Raw genomic sequence first — 17,395 nt, forward strand, 5'->3', positions numbered from 1 at the left:
ATTCAGCAAACTTTTAATCAGTACATACCAAGTGCTAGGTACTGTGATAGGCCCTAGAGATAGAAAGTCATAGAAGATTGTTGCCTGCCCTCAGGGACATCCAAAAATGATGCCCATGTAAAGAAACAAAATGTTTTACATATGGTGATGGTGACAGAATTCTGTACATGCTACAGGAGGGGCCCAAAGAGGAGTCAAGTCCTGGAAGATCACTCTGTGTTTGTTTTGCCCTGGGTAGGCTTGGCAACGGAAAGAATACTACCGAATACTCAAAGAGTTGCCATCCTTGCCAAGTCTAAATCCACAAATAGGCGAACATGTCTTAGTGCTAGAAGTCATGAGTGCATATGAACATAGAAGGTTATCTTTTGTGTTTAGTATCTGTAATGAGATTGCAATTATTTTCCAAACCCTCAAAACATAGGCTTTGGAGTCTCCGACAATTTGACCTTTAAATAGTAATTCCCTGTTAATAGCTATCTTGGGAGGGTGGAGTGCCATGCCTTGCCAAAATTAAATACAGCTTTCAACCCGCTTACACACTCTCTGCTTGAGACATTCTCTTGCGTTGACTTTGGCAATACCCCATTTTCCTGGTTTCCTCCTAACCTACCAGCACTCTTTCAGAGTCTCCTTTGCTGACTCATCATCTTCTCTCTTCAATGTAGGGGTTTTTTCAGGTCTCTTTTGTTTTCTCCCTATATTCTTTCCCTAGTTTCATGTTCTACCATGACTTCCATTACAATATTAATGTCACTCACTTTCACCTGTCTCTAATTTAGCTCTTTCCTGTAAATACCCATGTACATGAGAGTACTTAAAAATGTTCATGGGAAAATGGAATTAAAAGGTAAGTTTATTTTGGTGCAAAAAAAAAAAACCCTTTGAAATCCATGCATAGTTGTTTCATAATACTCAGTTTCCATGAAATTTTTGAAGACCTGTATATTTCCATCCATAAACATGATGTCTCACTTGGAGGGTCACAAGCTCTTCGGACAAAAGCCACGTAGGACATGATCTTCTCAGGGAAGTTTGTCTCAAACTCTGCCTTGGGCACCATTATCCACCTAACTCGAGGATTCTCTAATCTGAACACACACTTGAAACATGTAAAGTACTTTGAAAACAGCTGTGTCTGGAATTAAATTAGCATCTCTGGGGTGAGAGTCTGTCTGCAAGTTTAACGTAAAGAAAAGCTGAACGTGTTGTTCAAGGTAGAAACTGATGAGTTATCATGATCTCTCCTTTTTCATTATTTTTATACACTCAGCCACCTGTCAATATTTTATCTCCTATATACCTGTTGACTTAACCTACTGTTTTGCCTCATGAAAACCACCACCCTAAACCTAGATAGCATCTTTGCTGGCCTGAAATAATCTTTAACTGTTCTCATGATCTTTAATTTTACTTCACACCCATAACATTATCCACAGTGCTGCCAACATAATTTAAATCAATCTGATTCTATCACTCCCTTGCTTAAAATATTGCACTGGCTTTCTCCATACTGTGAGAATCAGCCATAGATACGGCCTATGAAGATGTGGCTACAGGGCTATAGCTTATGTGTTTTGGTTGATTAGCAAACTTACCAATCTCTACTCTTCTGAAAACATGTCTTCCTGAACCCAACATATGATCGTGGGCACATGATCTGGTTTCCCATGGGTGGACGTGGTGATCCAAGTCTTCCAGGTTAGCAAGAATCCTCTTGTCTTACAGTTTGGAAGCTAGAGTAGAAGCAGCCTTGTCTCTGGGTTCATGGTCAAAGGGTATGGATTTGAAGCTCTTGGCAACTATCTGCTCTCTCCCTAGCTTACACAACTGTCAGATACAGTACTCCAGGAAATGGAGGAAATCTTCTCTATGATTAATCAATTCTTTGATTATTATTTTGTTTACTGCCTGTAATTCCCAATGGTCAGCTCCATGTAGGCAACAACCATGTATTGTCATTTTCATCCATTTGATGGATGAAAGAATGAATATCTTGTCTTGGAGATATACACTGTTAAGAAAGATTAACTTAAGGAAACAGGTGTCAGTGGAAGGTTTGTTCTTGTGGTTTACCAAATCTCACTGTGCTGAGTCCACAAAAGGAGATATGTAGGATACATATAGTCCTGAAATGGAGGTATGGAGGATAAGTGAATACCTAGGCACCCACCCTGGTTCAGAAAGGGATTTCTTAGCTTTCTCCCATCAGGAGATTCTGCCTTGGTACTTTTAGGTTCCCCTTTCCTAATAAGGTAAAATTTCTGTCCCAAAGCACTCCATATAGTTACTGTGGGCTGCTTTTTTTAATATGCTGACATCAGAATGGAAGGGGAGAGTGTGCTTTTTAAGCTCCTTAAAATGCATTTCTATTGAAAAATAGCTGTTGAGACACATCCATAAAATGAGCTGCGAAGGATAAAAGAGACAGTAGAGTTATGGAAATGCTTCTTTGTGTTCCACCCAGAAAGTGTTGTGCAATATGGGGATAAATTCATTCCTTAAGAATTTAGCCAAAATTGATATAGCCTTCTATGATTTTTGCTTTGTAATTTAATTCATTCATTAGCATTTCCAGTGTTTAGATATGATTATTTAATTCAGTAGCTTTGCAGGGAAATATATTGATACAGTCAAAAAAGCAGACTCTCAAAGTGTATCTATTTTAATGATTATTAATATGTAAATCAAATTTACTCCATCTTTGAACTTCACCCCATCTCCAACGTATACTCCCTGGGGTAGGGATTAGAGTTGAGATGAAAGCAGGGGTTGGTTAATGTTAAGGTTGCAGGAGAGATGGTATGGAAATGAGGTAGCAAATGGCTGACAAAGTACAGGGAAAAAGGAGTCCTGTTCTTACTGCACTTGCCAGTCTTGGAAGGAGCCATCATAGCTATAAACAGGAGGCTGCTCATTTTCTGGGTGTTCACTTGCATCATTGTACCTCAGTGTCTTGGTTTTATCTCTAAAATTGATTGATAATCGCCATTGTAATTTGCTTTTAATCAATAAACATGCATTCATTTAAAAACTTTTTCAGTTATATAGGGGAAACAAATTTCATTTCATATGTACAGTTTTAAGAGCATAATGATACCCTCCCTCCCTCCCTCACACTCACTCTCCCTTCCCTTTCCTTTCTTATTTTTCTTTTACTTTTTACAGTGACATACTTTCAGTTTGCTTTACAATCACAAGCTTAACCCTCCATAAATAAAGGATTCAACAAGTAGTAAGTAGAAATATATATATTCATTTAAGTGAGATACTCATTCTGTTGTTTTGTTTGAAAAATCCGTAGAATGAAAACCTGTGTTTTATGTTGACTCCTTGATTGTATAACCCTGTTAGAGTGAGCATATATAAGGAGACTTCTAAAAGGTCATGGAAGATTCACATTAATTTTAAATTTCATTTATCCATGGACATTTGAAGCTCCCTCCCATTATCCCTTGGGCAAGATGCAGATGGAACTAGGATGAGATTGTTTGTAGCACAGTAGAATCTCATATTCTCTGTATTTCATAGAGAATAGTTAAACTTCTAATAGTTATCTCAGTAGTTCATTTTATATGGGTACTTATTTATTTTTATTTATTTTATTTTTTGACAGGCAGAGTGGACAGTGAGAGAGAGAGACAGAGAGGAAGGTCTTCCTTTGCCGTTGGTTCACCCTCCAATGGCCGCCACGGTCAGCGCACTGCGGCCGGCGCACCATGCTGATCCGATGGCAGGAGCCAGGTACTTATCCTGGTCTCCCATGGGGTGCAGGGCCCAAGGACTTGGGCCATCCTCCACTGCACTCCCTGGCCACAGCAGAGAGCTGGCCTGGAAGAGGGGCAACCGGGACAGAATCCGGTGCCCCGACCGGGACTAGAACCCGGTGTGCCGGTGCCGCAGGCGGATGATTAGCCTAGTGAGCCTCGGCGCCGGTCTGGGTATTTAATTTATTGTTAAGATCCTTCAAAATGTAAGTTGGAGGACAGGTGATTAAACTTGCAGTCTAACCTCTTAGGTCCTGACTTTAAAAGTTTGTGTGGTTTTTGTGATTTTGAAATTAAAATTATTCATATATTCTGTATTCAAGTAAAGAGAAGTAAAATTTTAAAAGAGAAAAATGATACATGATTGAGGTTGAGGTTAGAGATGGAATAAAAGGGACCAAAGGACATTTGTTGCAAATTGTGAAGTGTAAACTTCAAGGTCTCTTCATTTGTATGGGTCCCTTCAAAAATGTTGGAGACTCCTAGTCTGTATATGTCTATATAGTCAATTGTTTTTATAAAATATATAAAAGTACTCCTAAAATATTTTGACTTTTTAAATTAGTGCTTTCTCTTTCCACTCTCACCTTCTCTGGTTACATTTTCCTTTGTGTTGAGTGGCACTGGGGTTGCCACAGGAATTTTGGAGACATGGCTACTGGAAAGTTGAACTGGGGACCCATTACCCATTTAGGTTTAGGTCAGAGGTCATATTTACACTGTTTGCAATCATATCTGTGTAGAGCTACTTAACTAGCGGTTTTAGTTATAAAAATTACTTCCAGGCACACTCCAGTCATCCATTGCTTTGATTCACTAACATTTACCACTGAAGTGCAGAGCCAGAACGTGTGCATGGGCTGTAGCTTCTAGCACTGAAAGTAGGTGGGTGGTGAGGAGAAACACGGTTTGAAATATGTGGAGCCAGAAGCAAGTCTGTGGGAAATTCTCCCAACCATCAGGCATGTAGTACTGTAAGAGAATTCTGTTGGTCAGCTTTTTGTTACCAGAGTGAAGCAGCTGAGGCTGACTACTTATGAGGAAAAGAAACGTATTGATCTCAACGTTTTGGAGTTTCAAGGGCATGGTACTGGTTTTGGCTTAGTTCAGGAGAAGGTTCTTTTGGCTGTGTGACATCATGGTGGGCGGCAATAGTGAGAGCACACGTGGAAATAAGTGGTCACATCTTGGTATAGGAAGCCAGAGAGGCTGCGTGGGGCTAGGTTCAGGTGTTTATAACCACATACTCTCACAGAAACTCATCAGGAGCCCATGAAAAAAAAAATACCTTAATTCCTCTGGTGTCCTAATTGACCTACAGACCTCCCTCTAAGCCCCACCTGTTAAAGGTTCAGCATCATCTCTTATTCTCTATAGGGACCACCTTCCAACACCAGTACACTTGGGGGACAAATCATATGCAAACCTCAGCAAGAGTCATTCAGTTCTATACATATCTTGTCAAAACAGAAGATCTTTGCTGCCAGGAATATACTTGATAAGGTACTGGATATGTTTGGAATTACTGTTTTTGTAAGATATACATGTGCAGTAATACTACAAATACTGTTATTGAACCTTTGTAAAGTCACATGTTTTATGCATCCCAATATGTCACTGAATTTCATGGATACATTGGAAATATGCTTATATTTCTAACTGATTTAAAATAAAATACTGACAGCAACAATAAAATAAAATTCATATCATTATAAAAGGTACATTGACTTGTTTTAAACTTTTGTTCACCCAGAGTTTTTAAGATTGGTCACAGCACAAGAAAAATTGAGATGCCCTGAAATTTACAGTTCATAAATGAAAGACACCTGATAAAAGTTTCTCCAAATTTGACAACAGTTCTAAGAATGTATGTATATTGCCAGTAATAAATTATGATGCTAACAGCAGCTTTTTAAAACTATCAGTAATTAAAAACAAGTTTTGATCAATGTTGCTAAAGAACAGTATTTTAAGGACTGATGTTATGAAAGCATTAGCTTATGAAGAGATGATCAGGAAGTGTACAGTCCAAAAATGTGCAGAAAGGGTCTTCAGAGATAAGCTAGGCAGTTGATAAATTGTTATTTTTGTAGGCTTTTTGATGTTTGCATTTTTGCAGTTTTGTAAAATTTGTTCTTTGTGTGTGTGTGTGTGTGTGTGTGTTTAGTCATTGTAAGTACTTATTATTCATATCTCTTTATTCTTTTTGTAACAGAAGACTCAGGGCCCTTAAGACCTGACCTCAACAATGGTAGGCAATATCTTTTTTATGTTTTTGAAAATATAGTGATTTTATATGTTGACTAGGTGGTTTGACATCAAATGGCCACATCGTAGTTGGGTCAAAATGCCCTTCTAGCTTATCCCAGAGATGAGACCTGAGCTTTGTTTGCTCAAGACACACACTTACAAATTAAACCTTTGCCATTCCCTCTAGCTCTGAGAACACAAGTTATTCACCCTACACCTTTCTGAGTCTGTCCTGTTACCACACCACACACTCTGGTTGTATTTTAAAATGATAGTAAAAAAAAAAAAACCTATCACAGTTATAGTATCTTGTGCTCCTTCTTTCCCTGATTAAAGTCATTGCTTTTTTAAATGTAAACATCTAGTGGCTAGCAATGTGGCATAGTGGGTAAAGCCTGCAGTGCTGTCATCCCACTTGGGTGCCGGTTTGAGTCCCAGCTGCTCCACTTCTGATCCAGCTCTCTCCTAATGCACCTGGGAAAGAAACGGAATATGGCCCAAATATTGGGCCCGTACACCCAGTGGGAGGCCTGGATGAAGCTCTTGGTTCCTGGCTTTGGCCTAGCCCAGCCATGGCTGTTGAGGCTATTTGGGGATTAAACTAGTGGATAAAGATTGTCTCTCCCTCTGCCTCTGCCTCTCCCTCTCTTTTAGATAGATAAATAAATAAATAATCTTAATAAATAAAAACGTTTAAAAGATGCCTCAATTTCTGTAACCTTGCCTTGACCTTGGGAAAGTTCTGCCATGTTTGTTGTCCTGACTGGATTCTTTGGTGCCTGACACATAGTAGGCCCTCAAATATTGCGTTACTTTTTGCTTTCCTCCTTCCTTTACTATATTTCTTGGAGCACATATAAATTTTTTCTCTGGTAGGTATGAGGAAATTATTACAAAACAAAATCATACATAACACATTCCAATTGTATTACAGAATGATTGCCTTTATTAAGCTGTCTAGCATGACAGAGTCCAGCTTATGGTCTGTGCAACATAGTGCCTAGGAACTGTCCTTACACCTGGGTTAAGTTTTCATTGTTTCATGTGGAACTACAGCTAGCCAAAGAGCAACAAACTAGACCACAGTGAATTTCCTCAAGATGAAGGCTTAGCTCAACTAAGAGCGATACACTTGAATTGCAGTCCTGATCCTGTGGACACAGTATCAGTAAATAATAATAATAATAATAATAATGCTGCATTGTAGATTCTTGATGATGTACTGTGTCCCTTCACTCTGATCACTTCTTGGATTCCCTTTAACAACTTGAAGTCTATGTATAACCTTTATTCTAGTTTTAGAATAGTGCTGTGCAGGAAATTAAGTTACTGACTCGAGATACCTCAGCCAGGAAGTGGAGAGGACAGAATGTGGTTCTGGAACTGTATGACTACTGTGTCCCTGAACTTTTATGACGTTTGCATTACTGCTCTTCAAGGTTGGCAACAACAACCATTTTGGCAGCCCGGTCCTGTCCCTTAAATTCTAAGTTGGAAGCTATTGTAGAAAAAAACTTGCATGTATGATAGTGACAAGCGGTCATTTTATTCTATCGGAGTTTACAGTCCAGGGATACATCTGGCCATGTAAACAACTGGCCATAATACAATTTGTACATAGCTCCAAGAGGGTATTGGCAAAATACAGTGTAATTCATGAGGAAAAGAAATGACCAGAGAAGAATCCATATCCCTACATTAGCCATTGGGAAATCCAAATTCTTAATTTACAGACTGTAGTGGTTAATTCAGTGGCTTAGAATTTGTTTTATGTTAACTTACGCCTCTTTGAGTCACTCCTAAGTTTACAAAGTAAATATATCTGGAGATTAAGGATTTGAAATTATAATGAAATTTATAATTATAATGAAAAAATTTATAGTTATAAATTTATAATTATAATGAAATTTCACCACAGTGAAATTTTCATCCTGGTAAACTGACTTCTTTATATCATTTAGTTACTTAGCAGTAAGCATGTTACCAATGTTTAATGTTGTTTTAATATACCTGATAGGCCAGGTGGGCATCTCAGCGAAGAACTGAGACTCATCTCATTATTTTAGCATCTTTTCATTGTATTTTCTGTCATAATCAGGTTTCTGGTTGAAACTAATTAACCAAATAAATGATTTTCATCTTTTGCTTTCCCTGTATTTAGTTTATTTTTATTTGATTGTGTGGCACCTGAAGATATATGTGGAATTTTATAGTCTCTCAGTTGCTGCTTGTGAAGAAAATTAAAGGCAAATACTATTGAGTCATATGCATTTGCTTATAGAGACAGAGAATTCTTTTTTTTGCTCAAGATTATTTTAGGGTATTTTTTTTGTATTAAAATGGAATTACGTGCTTATATTGTTTTCACTTCTGATGTCAGGATGGTGTCTTGAATGCATTCTAGCATTATGGATTTTGTGCTGGCTGTTTTTCCACTGTCCTATAATATAGAATAATATGTTCGCTAGTAATAAGAATTTCAGGTAGATTTTCAGACTAAATTATCTGTCTAATTTAAATGTTGAGACAAAATACATGGACTTCAATGCCTTTTCCTGCTGAATAGTGTCCCAAATATGTCCCTCATAGAAAGGCTTTTTTTCCTTTTTTATCTCCCTCCAGTCTCTGCTTCTTTTAAAAATTATTTCCTTCTGTTCTCTTTCTGCAGCACGTTAGATGGGGTACATTTATTTGCTAAGCTTCTGCTGTCATATTATTTTTTTTCTGTTTTCTAGAGAGTGGAAAATAGTTTTATTTTCTTCTGATGAATCCCACCCCTATTGTTTCTAGTTTCACTTATGAGGTTATGTGTGTGTGTGTGTGTGTGTGTGTGTTAGCTCTGTCTCCCTAATATCATTGGCTCTGCTCATGGAGAAGAATCAATCATCCTTCTCTTGCCCCACTAATCTGCCTGTTGGTGCACTAAACTCACAACATTTTCACTTTAATTTGAGTTGGTGAATGATTGATTGTTTGGGAGGTTCATGTGGCTCTCGCTTAAGCTTTTTTTCCCTAAATGACCAGAATCCTCATTTAAAGAGGTTTAGGAAAACACAAATTGTATTATATCTGAAAAGTCTTGTGGAAGAACTTTTGATATGAAAGAATCCAGGGGTACAGATAGTGCAGCCAGCATTTCTCCATGAGGTGACCCTGACAAATCCCATCTCATCAGAAGGACGTCTTTTTATTTTTTTTTTTCCTGATATTTCAGGACAAACTCTTAAGCTCTACTCTTGATTGGATCAGTTTAGACCTGCCATCCTTGAACCAATAACTATCATTGGAGGTATGGAACATGCTAATTTTCAAAGCCTGGATCATGTATCCTTTTTTGTAAATGGGCTTCAACCTTTTCATTTACATCAGGAGTTAGGTGGTAGTGGTGGTGTTGAGGTGGGGAGTGGTACCCAAAGGAAAACCAGGGAGCAAGCACTGAAGAAGGGGGAGTGGATGCTGGCTAGGGAAACACAACAGGTGTCTGTTTCAGTCCTTTGCCAGACAGATTGTGATCCTTTCAAAGCTCTGGTTTCTGTATTTGGATTTTGAACCTTATCCATCCCTATCAAGAACAGTGTAGAATGTGGCATTTTCACTTAACACTAATAGCAAATAATGACTACAGAGTAATAGAACAGTGGTTTTGATTTCCTCACTTTTAGAAATGTGGCAGGAAATACAGGTCTGCTGTTTATTTCTGTAGTTGCAAACAATAGTTTGGGCAATAAAGGAGATTTGGGAGAGTGAATGGTACACTGACCCCACTTTCCGGAGCACTGCTACCTGTGGTCTCAGAACTTGCCTTGGTTTCAGAGCTTGCCTGGTGGTTCATCTCTGACAAGTGCAGGGCGAGTTGGGTGCCTCACAGATTGAATTTGACCATCTTGACTGTAACACAATTTGTTCCCTAATGTGTGCTGTATGATGGCTTTTCTCAAGACATTGGACCTCACCAGCCTTCAGCTAGTGCTCTACTAAATTTTTCTTCCGTGGGGTTGCTATATAAGCACATTTTGAATTCACGTGAACATGGCCTGGCACATCAACAGGGAGTGGTAGGTGAGTGGAGGTTATTACTAGAAATAAATCCCCAGTGAACTCGACAATTTTCTTCTCTCATTTCCTTATCGCATCTGCTTTATGCGCTCACACTTGGAGATTTTTATGAGGTTATTATCACTTATATTATATTTATTGAGCACACTATATCTAAGCATCTTAGATTGTTCGTCATTTGATCATCACAACAGAGTATAGGTATTTATCACTTTGACAGGATGCTGAGGCTTAAAGAGGGTGTGCAGACAAAAAGGAGCAACTTACCACAAAGCTTTGGAAGACAGGCCTGCAACTTGTGTCAGAATAAATCTGACACACTTGTTCTCAGGGAATGAGTGGCTTGGACATTTCAGTATGTGTTAAGGCTCACCTGCAGTGTAGTGTTTTCCAAGTACAGATTTCTGAAGCTCACTCGTGAAGTTACTGGTGTAGGTCAGAGAAATCCACACTGAGAACAAGATGTCATTGATTGTTTGCAGGTGTCCACAGGTGGCCTTTAGATACCTGACATTCCTCCTCCTTGTTTCCCATCTCTCTGAGTTTGTCTGGTGGAAGGATAGAAATGCATCTGAAGGCCCAAGCATCCATCTGCCCTGCTGCCTGCTGAATGGTTGCCCTCTCCTGGCTTCCTGATTTTTCAAACTGCCCCTTAACCCTTTGAGCACCCCAAGGGGAATCTCCCTTATTCTCCTTTGAGCTATTAGCCCTTGAATGTATATTAAAAGTGCATGTATCAGTCTTGTTCATATTGGTATCTGCTGTGCACCTGGCAATGATGGTAGTTCAGTGAATGTGTTGATTCCTTTTGTATTGTATAATATCCATTTAGTCCCCTTCAATTTGTTTGATTTTCCTCAATGAGGTTCTAAGGGCCTTGAGAAGAGGACTAGTCTTCTGAATTACCGGAGAGCACTCCATAGTTAGTAGATTCATGCTCAACAGAGATTGCTGACTCATTCAGTTATAATAGAAGACATGTAATACATGTTTGTTGAATTAATTAACCATTCAAAGGTCAACACTATTCTTTCATAGATAATGGGATTTTCTTGACTGCAGATCTTTTGAACATTTACACTTCGTTTTTCACCTCAAACATGTGGTAGGAAGGAAGGAAACAAAAAAAAATAAATTTTAGCCTCAGAGGTAAAATATTTAACTACTCAACATTCTTTGTTTTGTATCGAGAAATGTTTAACCAAGATTCCTCAGGTGGCAGTCAGATGGTCAAACTTTTAAAAACAAATGTGTGCATACAAATAGGCATGTTTACGTCAAAATGCAACTGCTTGTGGATCTCTACTGTTCTTTGTAGGATCCCAACTTCTTTCTAAAGCTTGTATCAGCTTGAACTAATGCTTTGTCCATTGGCATGGAAGTCATTTTCAAAGACCATATTGAGATCTCCTGAAGTTTAGTCATAGTACAAGTAGTTAGAGGTGGAATCATAACATAAAATACCTGCCCTCCAGGAGTTTGCCAACTAATTACAGTGACAGTCAATGTGCACAGAAGATAATTAGGGGTAAACAATCATTGTGTTAGGGATTTCCAGCATCTTAAAAATGATCCAATTCATGGGGCCGGTGCTGTGGCACAGTGGGTTAACGCCCTGGCCTGAAGCGCCAGCATCCCATATGGGCGCCAGTTCGTTCGAGGCCCGGCTGCTCCTCTTCTGATCCAGCTCTCTGCTATGGCCTGGGAAAGCAGTAGAAGACGGCCCAAGTCCTTGGACCCTTGCACCCGTGTGGGAGACCCAGAAGAAGCTCCTGGCTCCTGGCTTCAGATCAGCGCAGCTCCAGCCATTGCGGCCATCTGGGGAGTGAACCATTGGATGGAAAACTTCGCTCTTTCTGCCTCTCATTTCTCTGTGTAACTCTGACTTTCAAATAAGTAATTAAAAGTCTTCAAAAAAAAAAAATGATCCAGTTCAGATATCTCATTTTTCAGATGAAGGCATTGGAAGAAGAGGTACTGAGATAAAGTGTAAAGGCTGAAGTCACAAGAGAACATTAAAGGTTAAAGGCATAAGCTGAACTAGAATTTTGATTCCTTATCTCCTATTGATGGTCCTTTCCAAACCAGAATAAAAATCTAAACTCAGGAAAAGGTTCGCATTTCAGCAGAGTGTTAGCAACCTGATGGCCAGGACCATGAGACTTTCCAGATAAAAGGGTTATTAGTTATATGAGGGGGTGAATATTATGGGAGTGTATCCAGGGGGCTAAGTAGCATGGAAGTGGATGTATGAGTCCTAAGATGTGGGAGGCAGAGACCAGGGCCAAGAGCAGTACTGGCCAGTAAAAACATAATGTGAGCTACATACATAATTTTAAAATTTCTAGCAGATGCAGTAAAAAAGAAAAACAAATGACATTACTTATATTTTATTTAGTTCAATATCTTGAGTATTATTTCAACATGTAGTTAATATGAAAAATAAGATATTTAACATTGGCTTTTGTATATTGAGTCTTTGAAGTCCAATACGTGTTTTATATTGACAACACATCTCAAATGTTTAGTCGTCACAAGTCCCTAGTGTCTTCCATAGTGGACAGCAGAAGTTTAGAGGATTCTGACTAATGAGACATAATGAGAGACTGATGTAATCTCAAGGGGCTTAACCTGGTCTGAGAATCTTGTAAAGAATGCTCGTCGGTCTTGCATTTACATCCGGCTCACCTGGGGATTTGATCAGTCTGCGGTTCTGCCTCACCAGACCTGTGGTCATCTAGGTTTCTGCTTTGCCAAAAAGCTTTCAGGTGATACCGATGCTGCTGTGACATCCGCACTTCCAGTAACCAAACTAAACTAGGTGATCACCAGAGAGAAGAGAAGGACTCAGATAAGGAAGTTCTAAGTGGGCCAATCAGAATTTTCTCAGCAGGGGAAATGTTTCTCACTGAGCTCCTTGGCCCATGAAATAGGACCTTTTTCTAATTTGTCTACTCTCTCAGGATATATTTTAAACCCCTCACCTGTCCCTTTCCAGAGGACAAAGCAGTGTGTGATCAGATTGGGGAGCTTGGGCAATGGACTGTGGGCACGCAGAAGGGCGACAGCCTCGGGGGCCCCTAGCAGCTGAGGCATATAACTGAGTTTAACCCATGAAATTGAGCCGAGTGTCTTATAAGCCTGAGCGCAGTGCTGCAGTGCAATGCCATGGCAATCTGAGAGGCTACACGTTCCAGACATTGTCTACATTATTTCTTTTCTCCTTCTTTTATTCTGTTGTGTTTAATGTAATAAACACCATATTATCAATAATTCCTTTGTGATTCTTTGCCTGTTCTGTCTTTTGTTTTAAGACATCAGTGCTTACAAATTTGGCACAGTGCTGCAACACATATCAAGAGTGTTTGGGTTGGAGTTCCAGCTCCATTTCCAGTCTCAGCTTCCTGCTGATGCGTATCATAGGAGGTACTAGGTGAAAGCTCAGTTAGTTGAGTCCCTACCACTCACCTGGGAGTCCCGGAGTCATTTCTGGGCTTTGACCTGACCCAGCCCTGACTGTTGCAGGCATGTGGGTGGTGAACTAGCGGATGGGATAGCTATGTGTCTCTCTCTGCATCTCTTTGCCTTTCAAATAAATGAAGTTTAAAAATGTTTAAATTGTATAAATCACTTAGGGGTTTTAATATCCTTGGGATTTATTTTGTGTACGGACTGAGGAGTGGGTCTAATTTTGCTTTTTATTTTGTTTGCGTAGCCAGTTGTCTCACTGCCTTTTGTGTGAAGCGGTTCTTCCCATCCCCTCTACCGGTGCTGCCTCCTGTGCGGCATCAGTCTCTGAAAGCTAGGCCCTGGGCCGTGACTGAGGTGTACTGCCACGGGGGCAGGGTGAGCGCAGGTGGCTGTGCTGGGGAAATCAGACCGTTCGTGGTCAGAGGCCACTGACCAGGCTCTCCAATCAGATCAAGCACTGCTTTGTCCTCTGGAGAGGGATGGATAAGGGGCACAGGGAAAGATGAGTCCTGTGCTTTTTTGAGGGGACAGAAGATTGGTAGAACTTCCTATCTCGTGGGCACGGGGACTCAGAAACATTTCCCCTGATGAGAGAATTCTGGTTGGCCCACTTAGAACTTTCTTTTTGTTTCTTTCTCCTCACTATGGCTGACCTCCTAGATTAACCTGGCTACCCAAAGTGTGGGTGGAGAGTGCAGCCAAGACCAGCAGCATCAGCATCATCAGAAAGCTTGATTAAGAATAGTCCTGGGGGTTGGCACTGTGGCATAGTAGGCTAAGCCTCCCTCTGCAGCACCGGCATCCCATATGGGCGCAAGTTTGTGTCCTGGCTGCTCTCATTCTGATCCAGCTCTCTGCTTTTGGCCTGGGAAAGCAGTGTAAGATGGCCCACGTGCTTGGGCCCCTACACCCATGTGGGAGGTGTGAATGAAGGTCCTGGTTTTGGATTGGCTCAGCTCCAGCTGTTGTGGCCACTTGGGGAGTGAACCAGTGGATGGAAGACCTGTCTCTCTTTTTCCCCCTTGTTCTGTTTGTAACTCTGCTTCTCAAATAAAGAAATAAATTAAAAAAAAAAAAAAAAGCAGAGCCCTAGACTACCATAGAGCTAGAGAGGCAGAACTGTGTTCTGATCAAATCCCTAATTGAGTCTTCCACGCATGCGCATTTGAGGAGCATCTCAGGAATTAAGTGTTCATGTAAGTGTGGGTTCATTCTGGCCTGTTCATCCTGCCCCGCTGGTCTACTTCTCTGCAATTATTTTAATAAATGTCTACCACATCGTCTTGCATCTGAGAAGTTTATAGCAAATCTTGATATCTTGTTAGAGAAAAATCTCCTGACAGGATTCAAGAACTCTACCCCTAGAATATTTTAAGATGAAAGAATTTGAGAAAACAACACAAGCAGGAATGTCACTCTCACCTTCCCTCGACCTCCTCCTCTGTAGGAAGTCATAAAACCTAGGAAGGATTTTCTGACCTTCCCCTGAAGCAGGCCACATGAGCCTCATGAGAAACAGCCCCTACCTCTACTTAGAGGAAAGGAGCATCCTTATCTCTGAAGACACAGGGCCTCATAGAAGAACCTGAACAAACAAGCCTGGCTGTGTTTCCTGTACTTGGTTCACATTAGTTCATACCCTTTTTGTCCTACTATTATTCCCTGCAATTGTGCACTCTTCGTCAAACTACCATAAAAATGTACAGATTTAATCATTTGGTTTGGGTCTTTATTTCTTTATGGAAGCTCCTGTGTTACATAAATTAGATTAATAAATTTGTGTGCTTTTATCTTGTTAATTTGTCTTTGGTAATCAGAGACCCGGCCGTGAATCTAATGTGGGAGAGGGAAAGATGTTTTTCTCCCCAGTACAACACGTTTTGCCCTTCATCTTGTATGGTGTCAAGTACTTGTAGATTACTTGTAGATTAGTTTTTGCAGTGTTCTTCTTTGATGTAAATTTTGCAATAAACCTATAAAGTACATGAAAATCTCTGATGGGGTTTTGATTGAGTTGCGCTTACTTTTATAACTGATAGGCTTAGACGTCTTTATAGATTATAAAGAGAATGGATATATTTGTTATTTTTAACTTTAAATATAAATTTCCCAAGTACAACTTTTGGATTATAGCAGCTTTTTTTCCCCCATAACCACTCTCCAACCCTCAACCATCCCATCCCCCACTCCCTCTCCCATCCCATTCACATCAAGATTCATTTTCAATTATCTTTATATACAGAAGATCAATTTAGTATATACTAAGTAAAGATTTCAACAGTTTGCACCCACACACAGAAGCACAAAGTATAAAGTACTGTTTGAGTACTAGTCATACCGTTAATTCACATGGTACAACACATTAAGGACAGAGATCCTACATGGAGAGTAAGTGCACAGTGACTTCTGTTGTTGACTTAACAATTGATACTCTTATTTATGTCGTCAGTAATCACCCGAGGCTTTTGTCATGAGCTGCCAAAGCTATGGAAGCATCTTGAGTTCGCCAACTCCGATCTTATTTAGACAAGGCCATAGTCAAAGCGGAGGTTCTCTCCTTCCTTCAGAGAAAGGTACCTCCTTCTTTGATGCCCCGTTCTTTCTGCTGAGATCTCATTCACAGAGATCTTTCATTTAGGTGGTTGTGGTTTTTTTTTTTTTTTTTTTTTTTTTTTTTTTTTTTTTTTTTTTTTTTTTCCCAGAGTGTTTTGGCTTTCTATGCCTGAAAAACTCTTATGGGCTTTTTAGCAGATCTGAGTGCCTTAAGGGCTGATTCTGAGGCCAGAGTGCTGTTTAGGACATCTGCCATTCTATGAATCTGCTGTGTATCCTGCTTCCCATGTTGGATTGTTCTCTCCTTTATAATTCTTTTTTTTTTATCTTTTATTTAATGAATATAAATTTCCAAAGTACGACTCATGGGTTACAATGGCTTCCCCCCCCATACCGTCCCTCCCACCCACAACCCTCCCCTTTCCCACTCCCTCTCCCCTTCCATTCACATCAAGATTCATTTTCTATTATCTTAATATACAGAAGATCAGCTTAGTATACCTTAAGTAAGTATTTCAACAGTTTGCTCCCACACAGAAACATAAAGTGAAAAATAATAGATGATTTTTTTTAAATGATGATGAAATCAGATCAGACCTATTGTCATGTTTAATCCCAGTGAGAGTCAAGTTGGGAATTGATAATTTCTTTCTTTTTTTTTTTTTTTTTTTTTTTTTTTTACAGAATCCTTTATAATTCTGTCAGTTAGTATTAGCAGACACTAGTCTTGTTTGTGTGACCCCTTTGACTCTTAGACCTATCAGTGTGATCAATTATGGACTGAAACTGATCACTTTGACTAGTGAAATGGCATTGGTACATACCACCTTGATGGGATTGAATTGGAATTCCCTGGCATGTTTCTAACTCTACCATTAGGGGTAAGTCTGAGTGAGCATGTGCCGAACTATACATCTCCTCCCTCTCTTATTCCCACTCTTATATTTAACAGGGATCACTTTTCAGTTAAATTTAAACACCTAAGAGTAATTGTATGTTAATTAAAGAATTCAACCAATGGTATTAAGTAGAACAAAAAAAATACTAAAAGGAATAAAGTAGTAAGTTGTTCCTTGAAAGTCAGGACAAGGGCTGATCAAGTCACTGTTTCTCATAGTGTCCATTTCACTTCAACAGATTTCCTTTTTGGTGCTTGGTTAGTTGTCACCGATCAGGGAGAACATATGATATTTGTCCCTTTGGGACTGGCTTAATTCACTTAGCATGATGTGTTCGAGATTCCTCCATTTTGTTGCAAATGACCGGATTTCATTGTTTTTGACTGCTGTATAGTATTC

General features: G+C 39.6%; 1 long non-coding RNA gene across 1 annotated transcript; it reads left to right on the forward strand.

The window, feature by feature from the left end:
- Nucleotides 1-3,108: 3,108 nt before the first annotated feature.
- On the forward strand, nucleotides 3,109-6,193 carry LOC138844616 (uncharacterized). Its single transcript, XR_011380718.1, has 3 exons — nucleotides 3,109-3,235; nucleotides 5,145-5,270; nucleotides 5,521-6,193. It is a non-coding gene; the product is annotated as an uncharacterized lncRNA (long non-coding RNA).
- The last annotated feature ends 11,202 nt before the right edge of the window (nucleotides 6,194-17,395 follow it).

Source organism: Oryctolagus cuniculus, chromosome 12 (assembly GCF_964237555.1).
Source record: "Oryctolagus cuniculus chromosome 12, mOryCun1.1, whole genome shotgun sequence".
Taxonomy (NCBI): domain Eukaryota; kingdom Metazoa; phylum Chordata; class Mammalia; order Lagomorpha; family Leporidae; genus Oryctolagus; species Oryctolagus cuniculus.